This window comes from Desarmillaria tabescens, assembly GCF_030435595.1.
Source record: "Desarmillaria tabescens strain CCBAS 213 chromosome Unknown EV420scaffold_41, whole genome shotgun sequence".
NCBI classification, from domain to species: domain Eukaryota; kingdom Fungi; phylum Basidiomycota; class Agaricomycetes; order Agaricales; family Physalacriaceae; genus Desarmillaria; species Desarmillaria tabescens.
The window spans coordinates 92,499-107,316 of NW_026848340.1; positions in this window are offsets into that span (position 1 = coordinate 92,499).

Genomic DNA, 14,818 nt, shown 5'->3' on the forward strand with positions numbered 1-14,818 from the left:
GCGAAGAAACGCCTAACACTGAGTTCGAAGGGGACGAGCTCACCGAGTGGGAACGAACCCGACTCGACGACCTCCTCGACGACCTCTACCCGAATGAGGAAGAAGATGCAACCCATACCGGAGACCACTACAACGGCCGGTCTGGGAACAAGTGGACAGACGCCGTCTGGAAGAGTGAAAGTAGGAGATACCGAGTCGCCCAGGAAGACGACTTCGACAGCGATTCCGGAGAGCTTGGCCTCGGAGCCTCCGCGGCTTCCACCAGTACAACTCAGCCACAGCCTCTTCCAAGGTCCTGGCCAACCGATCGAGGGCCCCCGGTCGCCTGGTACCCCAACACCAGTTGGGTCTACGCCGACGACGGGGAAGAGGCTCCTGTGGCCGGAGAGCAGGCCAGACGAGAGTCCAACCCGGTCGCTGCAAGGACCGAGGCCCCAGCGATCCCTTCCACAGACGCCACGCACGAGCAGACGAGTAGGGAGCTTTGGAGCGAGTTCCCAGACCTCGATCAAGAGGAACTTGGAACAGTTACCGCCGCCGAGCGCCTCGCCGGAGTCTCCAATTGGGAGGCGTCCGTCCCGTCGCGAGCCTTCGCGGACCCCGTCCCCCTCGCCCAGCGCCCGTGGCCGCTTCTCTACCACACGTACATCGAGTCCCTCGGACTCCCTCGAAATGTCCGGGAGTCCCCAGAAGTCCAGGCCCGAATGGACCGAGGCCGAGCGCATGATGCACGCATCCGACGCGCCGAGGAAGACGCCCTCTATGGACCCGACGGCTTCTGGGACCTACCCCTTGAGCCCGACGCCACTCCCGCAGAAGTGGACAACCGAATACGAGCGGCCGCCGTCCGCTACACAGGGTATGCCCGAAGGGCCGGGACCGATCTCGAAGCCAGAGCCCGAGCATGGAGAGTCTACCAGGAGGAGATCTCCAACGAGGACTCCGACATCGGGCGGTGGCGGAGAAACAAGGAAATCGACCGAATCGCCAGAGAGAGGAAGGAGGCAGAGGATGCCAAGTCGGCCTCCAAACCAGGCCCTGGAACCGACGGTAATGGCGGCGGTGAAGCAGGTCCTTCTTCAGGGCCCAGTGCCTAGGCCGAGCATCTTCGAACTTCTACCCTGGCACGGATTATACGAGATTATGATGGAAGACATGGAGAAAGACCCGCAGTGGCTCTTCTCCGAGGCGGGCGAAGACTACCGCCATGCGAAACAAATGGGGGATGTATACCTAATGAAGAACATCCTCGAGGTAGAAACCTGGCACCGGGCGGCGATCGTCTGGAACCTGGTGAACCCCACCACGCCGCAGCGAGGGTGCGAGCCCTACAGGAGGCCGCAACCAATGCCCCATCCGACAGATACGTCGGACTTTTTCCCCGAAGGATTCTTCGGAGGGGCAGGTGGGGACGACGACGACATGGACGACCCAGGCGCAGGGCCGTCCACGACGAACAAAGGGAAGGGGTCCACGGTACCCCCGTTCCCGCCAAAACTACCACGATACCCCGACCCTGCTGGCTATCCCCCTCCAGGGGAAAATCGAAACTTGCGGTCCCTCTCACGACCGCCCAACCCGCCGGCACCCCCTCACGTACCGTCGCCACCGGATCCAATCCCGCCGTGGCAGCTAGCACCCGGAGGAACGAACAACCCCTGGAACGACGTGAAGCCCAAGCTGGTAACCCAGCCTGAATACTTCACCGGGGTCTCGTCCGATATCACTCGTTTCCTCCATCACTGCGAAGTCTACTTTGCGGTCTTTCCCATGTACTACACGATGAACGATCAGGGGCACAACCCCTATCGTATCACGTTCGCTCAAGGGTACTTACGGGGGGATGCGCAGCAGTGGTGGGTCGATCAATACTACCGATATCGCGACCCGCAAGGTCATTGGAGATTCCCCACCTGGGAGGAATTCTCGCACGACCTCACGCAAGAATTCCGCGAAGTCGCGGAGTTAACGATATGGAAGGCCGAGTGGAAGAAGATCCGACAGGCGGACTTCAAGTCCGCAGTCGAATTCTTCGCGAAGTTCGAACGGTTGGCCCACAAATGCGAGGAGTTTGGCGATGAGAAGCAGATGTTCGAAGCGGTGGAGGCAGCGATTAGACCAACGGTGAGGAACACGGTGATGCATGGGGACAACGAGCGCCCCACCACCTATGCGCAATGGAAGGCCCGCGTCTTGAGGATAGACGCCAATTATCGATACGGAGTCGCCCAGGGATTGGGCAGTAAGTCCTCCTCGAACCAGACCGGTTCGAGTAGAGGCAATCAACAGAAGGGTGGACAGGGGTCAGGTGGCGATAGGAAGGATGCCACGGGAACCACGTACGGTGGAGCAGGGCAACCAATGGAGATCGACAAGCTGCGGTCCGACAAGCGGTGCTTCAAGTGTGGGAACACCGGGTGGAGCCCGAAACACAAGTGCCCCGATGACAAAGCAAAGTGGCTCCCTGTCAAACTCCCACCTCGCAAGAAACCCAACGTCGCCCGCCTCCGTCAATTGCTTGCTGAAGCCGAGAAGGAGGATCTAGGAAAGGACACCAAAATTGAGGAAGTGAAGGAGGAGAAGGGGTCGTCAAAAGACGAGCCGGCGTCGAAATAAGCGATTCGACGGCGTCGGCAAAGGACCTAGTTTCAACTGGTGCGCATTCATGTACTACTAGCCGGACTTATACTACGTACGTAGGTACTCCGTTTGAGCAATATCACAACATTTTCGCCGCGTTACCAGTAGAAGAAACCAAAAATTCGGAATCGCAAAACCAAGACGGCGTAGGAGGGGATTCCCGCCACTGGGCGCAGTCTGTGCTCAGTAACGAACCCCTAGGGGTTGTCCCAGCTCAGGAACCCCCGGCCGACCGCACAGGGAAAGCCCCTCGAGGGCAGAGCCCCCTAGGTCGTGTCCCGACTGCACCCTTGACGAAGGGAGGTCACCCCGGAGTGGGAGAAAGGTCGACAACCCAACCCGCTGGGCCTGCGTCCTCAGGGCCGTCTGTTCCAGCAGGAGGCGTCGAGAAAGCAGCTGAGGCCGTGAAGACGAGGGACCACCTGCCCTTAGTAGCCAAGGACAATGCTGCGGCAAACGGTGCAGACCCCCCGTCGGAGCCAACATGTGTGCGCTCGCGAAGGGTTACCCGAAGTACCGCCGGGTCCAGGAAGAGCCGTAAAGACAGGACTACTGTGGAGGTTACAACGCCGAGCACAAGCGCCCGAGGCCAGGGCCGAACACAGGGCAGCGAGCCCTCCTCCACCACCTCGACCTCCAAAGGCGCCCAAGTGCCGCCTCTGGACCTTTCTCGTCCAGGTGACCAAATGCCACTTCGAGGGAAGACCCCTTCCGTATCGCTGGAAGAAGTGGAAGACGAAGAAGCCCACTTGCGGTCCGACATACCGGTAGTAACTCCCCGAAGGCCGACGTCTCCCGCCGTGTCTCTCACCGCGAACGCCAATGACAAGAAGGTGTTCGCGGCAATGTACTACGAACCCCATGGGATCCTGTGGACCCGCCGGGCCTTACGGATTGCTCGAGGAGATGCGGCGGCTCGCGCCGTTCTCAACGGATGGGTACACCCGCGACGACGCGAGGAGGTAACCGATCAACTTTGTCACCAGCTGGAAGAGCAGACCGAGACTGCCGCCCAGGCCAGAGAGAAGTGGCAGTGGATGGAAGACTTGCAGAAGCCGCCCATGTACATTAGGGGGCGGAAGGGGCGTAATGTCTCAATAAAAGTGCAATTAGAAACCTTGGACACGAGGGAGACCCACGCCCTAAGCGCCTTAGTAGACAGCGGGGCCACCGGTAGTTCTATCGACCGGGCCTGGGCACAGGAACACGACCTTAAACTCAAAAAGGCGGCCCGACCCGTGCCGGTTTACAATGCCGACGGCACCCGAAACAAGGGAGGGGACATCACCGAGTATGCCGAGGTACGGTTACGAATAGGGGACCACGTGGAACGGATCGAGCTGGCCGTAGTCGATCTAGGTTCAACTCCCCTATTTCTAGGACATGACTGGCTGCAACGTCATAACCCGCTCATCGACTGGGATACCGGAGCCGTGACCTTGGCCCGGTGCACCTGTAGGAAAATCCCTTTCTCCCTCCCGGACACCGATCCCTCAGCGCGATGGGACGAGTACGAAGAAGGGGACACCATTCTAGTAATTGACTTCGAAGAAGCCTTCCACGTGCGAGCCATGGGAACAAGAGCCAACGAACTGGCCGCCCAAGCTAACGCCAAGAAGGACACCAAGTCATTCGAAGAAATTGTGCCCGAGGACTATCGGGACTTTAAAGACATCTTTGACAAAGAGAATTTCGACGAACTTCCTCCCCGAAAACCCTGGGACCATGCCATCGAGCTAATCCCCAACGCTAATGCCAACCTAGACTGTAAAGTCTACCCCCTCAATCCCATGGAACAGGAGGAGTTGGACAAGTTTTTGGACGAAAACTTGACCACCGGACGTATCCAACCCTCCAAATCTCCCATGGCCTCCCCCTTCTTCTTCGTCAAAAAGAAGGATGGGAAACTACGACCCGTTCAGGACTACCGAAAGCTCAACGAGATGACTATCAAGAATCGTTATCCGTTGCCGCTTATCGGAGAACTCATGGACCGGCTGAAGAAGGCCAAGTACTTCACCAAACTGGACGTTCGGTGGGGCTACAATAACGTGCGAATCAAGAAGGGGGATGAGTGGAAGGCCGCGTTCCGAACCAACCGCGGCCTCTATGAACCCCTTGTCATGTTCTTTGGACTCACCAATTCTCCCGCCACCTTCCAGTGGATGATGAACGACATCTTTAAAGACCTCATCACTGCGGGCGAAGTATCCGTATACCTGGACGATATTCTTATTGCCTCAAAAACCAAGGCTGAGCATAAGAAGATCGTACGCAAGGTCCTCCAGATACTACGAGAAAACAACTTGTTCTTAAAAGCCGAGAAGTGTGAATTCGAAGTGGAAGAGACCGAGTACCTAGGGGTGATCATTAGTGAAGGAAAGATCCGTATGGACCCGGTCAAGATCGCGGGACTGCTCGACTGGCCGGTCCCTCGGAGGAAACAGGAACTGCAATCCTTCCTGGGATTCTGCAATTTCTACCGACGCTTCATCCGTGATTATAGCAAACACGTGAGGCCCTTAACCTCCTTGACGGGGAAGCAAGAATGGCGGTGGGGAGAAGCACAGCAGAAAGCGTTCGAAAAGCTCAAAGAGCTGTTCCGCGAGGACGTTGTCCTAGCCATTCCCCTTGATGAAGGAAAATTCCGAGTGGAGGCAGATTCCAGCGAAGGGGCGGTAGGAGCAGTACTTTCTCAATGGCAGGACGAGAAATGGAGACCGGTTGCCTTCCTTTCCAAGGCCCTCTCCATCACTGAGCGCAATTATGAAATCTACGACAAGGAGTTGTTGGCCATAATGATCGCTCTCGAGGAATGGCGTCAGTACCTCATGGGGGCAAAGGAAGACTTTGAAATCTGGACCGATCATTCCAACCTCCAGTACTTCCGCAAACCACAGAAACTCAACCGACGACAAGCTCGGTGGGTTACTGAGTTGGCGGAGTACCAGTTCAGTCTACACCATAAGCCGGGGGCTCAGAACCGCAAGGCCGACCTTTTATCCCGCAGGGCGGATCACGATCAAGGAAAAGAGGATAACCGAGACGTGACAGTCCTCAAAGCCGAACATTTCAGGGCGCTGATAATGCCCACCACAGAGGAACTTCACGAGAAAATTAAAATCGCCACGCATGACGCTCGACATTGGGACAGAGGGATTGCAGATTCTCTCAACCATGAAAAGGGGGTATCCCGAGAACAGGGGATGTTGTGGTATGACGGACGAATCTACGTTCCCGTAAACCATGAACTCCGAGGACAGATCATTGCCCTCAAGCATGATCATGTCACCGCTGGCCATCCAGGTATCGAAAAGACCAAAGAATTGGTACTCCGCGACTACTGGTGGCCCCGAATGCGCCGAGATGTAGAAGCCTATGTGAAAGGATGTGAGGTCTGTCAACGAACCAAGGCGGATCGCCGCCCGAAACGGGCCCCCCTGCACCCTAATGAAATACCTATACGTCCGTGGACCCACATTTCGGTCGACATGATCACCAAACTCCCGGACTCTAATGGATACGACTCCATTCTCGTTATTGTCGATCGCTTCTCTAAAGCCATCATCCCTATTGCTTGCACCGAAGAGCTTACTTCCCTCGGGTTCGCAAAGATCCTGAGGGACTACGTCTATGTGCCCTATGGTGTGATGCCCGAGAAAGTAATCTCGGATCGAGGATCAGTGTTCGTGTCCAAGTTTATGAAGGAGTTCTACCGACTGCTCCATATCGAGGGAAATCCCTCCACGGCGTATCACCCACAGACCGACGGACAAACGGAGAGGGTTAACCAGGAAATTGAAAAGTACCTGAAAATGTTCGTAAACGACAGACAAGACGATTGGAGCGAATGGCTGCCACTAGCGGCCTTCACTCACAATAATCGCCAGCATTCGGCGACGGGGTACTCCCCCTATCGAGTCATCTTTGGGAGGGATGGAGAGGTCATTAAAAAGCCTCAACGAGCTGCAACCGTTCCAGCAGCGGGGAAACTAGTGGAGGAGATAGAAAAAGCACAAGGAGAGGCCAAGAAATCATTAGAAAAGGCGGCAGAGACCATGAAGAAGGCCTACGACAAACGAAAGAACGTCGCAGTGGAATACCAAATAGGAGACAAGGTATGGCTCGACTCGACCAACCTTCATCTCCCTCGGCCGACCAAGAAGCTTGGGGACCGTCGTGTTGGCCCCTTCGCCATTACGGGCAAGAAGGGGGCCTCCGCTTATGAGTTGAAGCTACCGATAAAATGGAAGATCCACAACCGCTTCAACGAGTCGCTCCTAACACCCTACCTCGCTCCAACCTTCCCAAATCAACCGCGTCCCGAGAGACCGCCTCCAGAACTGATTGACGATGAAGAAGAATACGAAATCGAGGAAATAGTGGAGCAGCGGGACAAAGTTATAGGCCGAGGACGAACTCGCCGCGCCATAACAGAATACTTAGTAAAGTGGCGAGGGTACCCGAGAGAGGAAAACTCCTGGGTTAAACGCTCCGACATGGCAAATGCAGAGGAACTCGTAAACGAGTACGAAGCACGTCTCCAACGGATTCACTGGGAAGTCAACAAATACGGGAAAACAGTCGGAAGAGACGACAACATACCCCGGGAGGCTCGAACACCATACCACAACCCGGATACTCCATGTGTCACGGACGTGGAAACAGTCTTCTCCTCCGAATGCACTAACCCGAGACACTCCGACGCACAATCCTCGATGGAAATGCGAGAAGTAACTGCAGAAGAAGCAGACGGAATACCCATCGTAGAAGAAACATCAGACGATGAAGACTCCAAACTCGACCTCGAAAACTTACAAAAAGTCTACGAAAATTGGGACTTCGACTCCGAAGATGATGACAACGATGATGACGATACCTGGTCCTTTTACAGTCAATCAGCGCGAAGCGGAGAGGAGAGTCAGAACTCATTCGGGACGAACGAGTCTTGAGGAGGGGGTAATGTTACGATTTATTCTTTTCTTTTTTCTTTTCTTACGCATTGACGCTTACGCTATGCTGCTGCGGGACTGCGGTTCTGATCGGACGTTCTCACCGTACTATTTTTAGTCTGTACCAACGTGTATTTAAGTAGAGCCTTAGCTGGACTAAACCCCAGCTTCGGCTAAGGTTTATTCTACCTAACATCGAACTCCGTTCTTCTGTCTAAGTGCCCCATCGACTTTCATCGCCTTCGACTTGTTGGAGTATCGTCTACCGAAGTGCGAGTAGCGATCCTAACACGATCTAAGTCGATTAGAGTTAGTGGCTAACATCTGTCCCCCAACTTCTTCGTTGGGCGAGGGAGATTTAGGTTGGTGGAATCCAACCACACCTTGTCACCGACTTCGTACTTTCTCGACTCTCCTTTCCGCTTGTCGTAAGCCTTCTTCATCGAGTTTGCTGCCCGTTCGAGTGACTCTTTTGCCTTTTCATGCACCTCCTGTATTCCTTGAACCAACTTGGAGGCGGCTGGTACCGCGCCAGGGTGTTGAGTGGTTTTGATAACCTGCCCATCTCGTCCAAAGACTACTTTGTAGGGAGAGAAGCCTGTCGCCGAATGTTTTCAGTTGTTATGAGTAAACGCGGCGAGCGGCAACCAATCGCTCCAATCGTCCTGGCGGTAATTCACAAACATCTTAAGGTACTTTTCAATTTCTTGATTGACCCTTTCGGTCTGTCGGTCTGTCTGCGGGTGATACGCGGTTGAAGGGTTCCCCGTTATATGAACGAGAGCGTAGAACTCCTTCATGAATTTGGACACGAAAACGGTCCCCCTGTCCGAGATTACTTTCTCCGGCATCACACCGTACGGCACATAGATGTAGTCCCATAAGATTTTTGCGAAACCGAGAGATGACAATTCCTCGGTGCATGCGATCGGAATTACCGTCTTGGAAAATCTATCGACTATGACGAGAATGGAATTGTTTCCCCTCGAGTCAGGGAGCTTGGTGATCATGTCGACTGAAATGTGCGTCCACGGCCGGTTTGGAACCTCGTTCGGATAGAGGGAGGCCTTTTTGGGTCAGCGATCCGCCTTTGTTCGTTGGCAAACGTCGCACCCCTTCACATAGGCCTCCACTTCTGAGTGCATACGGGGCCACCAATAGTCTCGTAGGATGAGCTCTTTCGTCTTTTCCACGCCCGGGTGTCCTGTGGTCACATGGTCATGTCATAGGGCTATGATCTCGCCCCGCAGTTGTCGATCTTTGGGTACATAAATCCGACCGTCGTACCAGAGTAGCCCTTGGTCTCGGGAGACCCTCTTCTCATGATTAAGGGAGTCTGAGATTCCTCGGTCCCACTTGCGTGGATCATGCATGGCCAGCTTGATTTTCTCATGTAGTTCCTCTGCGGTAGGCATAATAAGAGCACGGAAGTGAGCCGACTTGAGGACTGTCACATCCCGATTGTCATCTTTTCCTTGGTCGTGATCCGCCCGTCTAGAGAGTAAATCGGCTTTACGGTTTTGGGCCCCCGGTTTGTGGTGTAGAGTGAACTGGTATTCCGCCAGCTCAGTAACCCAGCGGGCCTGACGTCGGTTGAGCTTTTGGGGCTTTCGGAAGTACTGGAGATTGGAGTGATCTGTCCAAATCTCAAAGTCTTCCCGAGCGCCCATCAAGTACTGTCGCCACTCTTCTAGGGCAATCATGATGGCCAGGAGTTCCTTGTCATAAATCTCATAATTTTGCTCGGTGACCGAGAGGGATTTCGAGAGGAAAGCGACTGGTCGCCACTTCTCGTCCTGCCATTGGGATAATACGGCTCTGATTGCTCCTTCACTGGAGTCGGCCTCTACCCGAAATTTCCCCTTGTCTAGCGGGATCACTAGTACTACGTCCTCCTGGAACAGCCTTTTTAACTTCTCGAACGCCTCCTGTTGGGCCTTCCCCCACTGCCACTCCACCTTCCCGGTCAGGATAGTAAGCGGCTTGACATGCTTGCTATAGTCGCGGATGAATCGCCAATAGAAATTGCAGAAGCCTAAAAACGACTGCAACTCTTGTTTCTTCGAAGGAGTCGGCCAATCGAGGAGGCCGGCGATCTTTACGGGGTCCATGCGTATCTTCCCTTCGCTGATGAGTACTCCCAAATACTCCATTTTCTCTACTTCGAACTCGCATTTTTCCGCTTTAAGGAAAAGCTTGTTCTCATGCAGGATCTGGAGTACCTTGCGTACGATACGTCTGTGGTCCTTCTTGTCTTTGGATGCAATAAGGATATCATCCAAGTAGACCGACACTTCCCCTGCAGTGATGAGATCTTTGAAGATATCATTCATCATCCATTGAAATGTCGCAGGCGAATTCGTGAGTCCGAAGAACATTACAAGGGGTTCGTAAAGACCGCGGTTGGTGCAGAAGGCGGCCTTCCACTCGTCTCCCTGCTTGATTCTAACGTTGTTGTAACCCCATCGTACGTCCAGTTTGGTGAAGTATTTGGCCCCTTTTAATCGATCCATCAGTTCCCCGATCAGTGGTAAGGGGTACTGATTCTTAATTGTCATTTCGTTAAGTTTCCTATAGTCCTGGACTGGACGGAGTTTTCCATCTTTCTTCTTGACGAAGAAGAATGGTGACGCCATAGGGGACTTAGAGGTCTGGATACGTCCGGTGGACAAGTTCTCGTCCAAGAACTTGTCTAATTCCTCCTGCTCGGTGGGATTGAGAGGGTAGACTTTACAGTCTAGGTTGGCATTGGCATTGGGGATTAACTCGATGGCATGGTCCCACGGTTTCCGGGGCGGTAATTCGTCAAAGTTCTCTTTGGCGAAGACATCCTCGAATTCTCGATACTCCTTAGGCACGATTTCCTCAAAAGACTTGGTGGTTTTACGGGCGTTGGCTTGGGCGGCTAGCTCATTAGCCTTAGTTCCCATTGCCCGAACGTGAAAGGCTTCCTCAAAGTCTATTACTAGAATGGTGTCACCTTCCTCATATTCGTCCCAGCGGGAGGTAGAGTCCGTGTCAGGTAGTGAAAAGGGTATCTTGCGGCAAGTACAGCGGGCTAACATAACTGCGCCAGTATCCCAGTCAATGAGCGGGTTATGCCTTTGTAGCCAGTCGTGTCCTAGGAACAAGGGAGTGGACCCTAAGTCCACTACGGCTAGTTCGATCCGTTCCACATGGTCTCCAATGCGTAGCCGTACCTCGGCATATTCGGTGATGTCACCACCCTTGTTTCGGGTGCCATCAGCGTTATAGACTGGGATGGGTCGGGCTGCCTTTTTGAGGTTAAGCGCGTGACTTTGGGCCTAGGCCCGGTCTATGGAACTGCCGGTGGCCCCACTGTCTACTAGCGCCTTTACCGAATGGGTCTCGCAGGTGTCTAACGTCTCTAATTGCACCGTAATCGATACATTGCGTCCCTTCCTCCCTCGTATGTACATGGGCGGCTTTGTGAGATCCTCCATCCACTCCCACTTGTCTCTGGCTTCAGTGGCCGTTTCCGGCTGCTCCTTGAGTGCCTCCCATAACTCAATCGTTACTTCTCCCTTGCGTCGGGGGTGTACCCATCGGTTGAGGGTAGCGAAAGCGGCTGATTCGTTGGGAGCTAGTCGTAATGCCCTTCGGGTCCAATGCGGGCCAAAGGGTTCATAATACGTGTCTTGGACCGCCCTTTTTACCTCGGGCACACGGTCGGGGGTCACAGCAGACTTCCCCTTGGGCGTAACGGTCGGAATATCGGACCGCAGGTGGGCTTCTTCGTCTTCTACTTCCTCCACGGATACACGGGGTTTTCTACTCGTGAGTGGCATTTGGTCACCGGGCCGGTCGTTAGGGCCCCTCAGCGGCACTTGGTCACCTTCCGACGAGTGGGTGGAGGAGGGCTCACTGCCCTGTGTTCGGCCCTGGCCAAGGGCGCTTGTGCGTGGCATTGTAACCTCCACGGTAATCCGGTACTTATCCTCATTCCTAACACCAGCGGTACTCTCGGAAACCCTAGGTAGGCACACACATATTGACTCGTCAAGGGGGTCAGCATCGTTTGTGGATGAGGCCACTACTAAATGCCGGTGGTCCCCTTGAGTCCCGGCCTCAGCTGCTTTTCCACCACTGGCGGGAGGAACAACCCGTTCTACATCTGAACGGGGAGGCCCTGCCGTCGGAGTCGTCGGCCGATTCTCCCTGCCGGGGCGATGACCACCACGTCTGGCGTCCATCTTGTCCTGACCTGAGGCGCTCGCTGGGTACTCCAGAACTTTCCCCATTCGGTCAGGCGGGGGTGTCAGAGGTGGACCAGCCCCTAGGGGTTCATTGTCCATCGCTGACTGCGTAGAACGGCAGAAATCCCCTCCTACGCCATTGGCGGTTTGCGATTCTTCACTCTCAGTTCCTTCGATTGGTAACGCGGCGAAAAAGTTGGTATATTGTTCGAACAGAGTACCTACATACGTATTATAAGTCCAACTAGTATTACAGGATTGCGCACCAGATGAAACTGAGTCCTTTGCCGACGCCGTCGAATCGCTTACTTTGACGCCGGCTCGTCTTTTGACGACTTCTCTTCCTTGACCTCCTCAACCTTCGTATCCTTCCCGTTCTCCTCTCTTTTGGCTTCTTCGAGCAACTGGCAGAGTCAGGCGATGTTGGGTTTCTTCTTTCGAGGTGGGAGTTTGACGGGAAGCCACTTGGACTTGTCCGTCGGGCATTTGTGGTCACGGTTCCACCCGGTGTTCCCACACTTGAAGCACCGCTTGTCAGATCGAAGCTTGTTGATCTCCATTGGTTGGCCCGCGCCACCGTACGTGGTTCCTGTGGTGTCCTTCTTATCGCCACCAGAACCTGACCCCTTCGATTGGTTTTGGTTGCCTCGACCTGAGCCGCTTTGGCTTGGGGAGGTCTTACTGGCGAGGCCCTGGGCCACGTCGTACCTGTAGTTGGCATCGATCCTTAGGACTCACGCCTTCCACTGTGCGTAGGTTGTGGGGCGCTCGTTGTCCCCATGCATAACCGTTTTTCACACTGTCGGCCTAATCGCTGCTTCTATCGCTTCGAACATCTGCTTCTCATCTCCGAATTCTCCGCACTTGTGGGCCAATCGTTCGAACTTCGCGAAGAACTCGACTGTGCTCTTGAACTCCGACTGCCGGACCTTTTTCCACTCTGCCTTCCAAATTGCGAGCTCCGCTACTTCTCAGAATTCCACGGTGATGTCGTTGGAGAACTCAGCCCATGTGGGGAATCTCCAGTGACCCAATTCGTCCCGATACCGATAGTATTGATCGCCCCACCACTCCTTGGCCTTCTCCCGGAGGTACCCTTGCGCGAAAGTTATGCGGTAGGGGTTTTGGCCCTGATCGTTCATCGTGAAGTGTTGCGGGAACACCTGGAAGTACATTTCACAATGGTGAAGGAACCGATTAATATCAGTTGATTCTCCCGTGAAGTACTCTGGCTGCGTGATCAACTTGGGTTTCACGTCATTCCAGGGGTTGCCATCCTTTCCGGTCAATAACGTCCAGGGCGGAATGGGGTCCGGGGGCGAAGGCGCCCAGGGCGGTACTGGAGGGTTCAGTGGTCGCGGTAGTGACCGTAGACGATAGTTTTCCCCGGGCGGAGGGTAATCGCCCGGGTAGGCGGGTCGTCGCGGGGGTTGCGACGGCGGCCGAGGGGGAACGGTGGACTGTTTCCCCTTGTCCGAGGGTCCCGCTCCTGGGTCGTCCATATCGTCATCTTTGGGTCCCACACCTGCCCAGAAGGCTTCCGTCTCGAGAGGATTGGGCATTGGTTGTGGTCGGCGATAAGGTTCGCAGCCCCGTTGCTGGTCGTGTGGGAACACCTGGTTCCACACTACGGCGGCCTTGTGCCACATTTCCACCTCCAAGATATTCTTCATGAGGTATACGTCCCCCATGCTTCTAGCATATAGATAATCTTCTCCCGCCTCCGTGAGGAGCCACTGGGAGTCCTTCTCCATGTCTTCCATCATGATTTTGTACAGCCCGTGCCATGGAAGGATATTAAAGATTGTCGGCGTCGGGGCTGCTGGGTCCACCAGAATCGTTCGGACCGCCCTCATCACCTCAGTCTCGAGGGAGCTGTTGGGCGGTCGACTCGGCATTCTGGGCCTCCTGCCTCTCTCGGGTGATCCGGTCGAGCTCTTGGTTCCTTCTCCACCTCGCGATGTCTGAATCCTCATTGCTGATCTCGGCCTGGTAGGCGTTCCAGGCTCTTCTTCTAGCCTCGAGATCGGTGCCCGCTCTTCGAGTGGCACCGGAGTATCGGACTGCGGTGGCGCGGATTCGATTCTCGACTTCGGCGTCGGTGGCGTCGGGCTCGAGGGGGAGGTCCCACCAGCCTCCGGGTCCTTGGAGTGCGTCTTCTTCGGCACGTCGAATGCGTGCGTCATGCGCTTGGCCTCGCTCCATTTGGGCCTCGACTTCTGGGGCGAGCCGGGCAGCTCGAGAGAGTCCGAGGGACTTGACGTACGTGTGATAGAGTAGGGGCCATGGACGCTGGGAGGCCGGGACGGGGGTAGCGAAGGCTCTTGCTTGTACCGACGGTTCCCAGTTGGTGACTCCGGCGAGTCGCTCGGAAACGGTAACTGTTCCAAGTTCCTCGGCGTCGTAGTCTGGGAACTTGCCCCAAAGCTCCCCATCCATCGGCTCATGCGTGGTGACGGCGGGGTCGACCGTACGGGTCTCGGGCCCCTCAGGGATCGAGTCGGGCTCTCCTCGGGGCGCGACTCCGGCCACAGCAGTCTCTTGCCGGTCTGCGTAGACCCAGCTGGTGCTGGGGTGCCAACCGACAGGTTCTCCCCTATCGGTCGGCCAGGACCTTGGAAGAGGCTGTGGCTCAGCTGCATGGGTGGTAGCCGCGGAGGCTCCGAGGCCAAGCTCTCTGGAATCGCTCTCGTAGTCATCCTCCTGGGCAACCCTATATCTCCTGCTCTCGCTTTGCCATACCACGTCTGTCCACTGAGTTCCTGACCTTCCACTGTGGTTGTCTCCGGTATAGGCCGCATTTTCCTCCTCATTCGGGTAGAGGTCGTCGAGGAGCTCGTCGAGTCGGGTTCTTTCCCACTCTGTGAGCCCGTCCCCTTCAAACTCGGTGTCAGGGCTTTCTTCACCCTCGTCCAGAGGCCTGGTGCCTTGTCCTCGGCCTCGGTCGGTACTTGACTCGCCTTCAACTGGAGACTGGTCAAAGAGACCTGGTAAGGGCGAGTCTCCTCG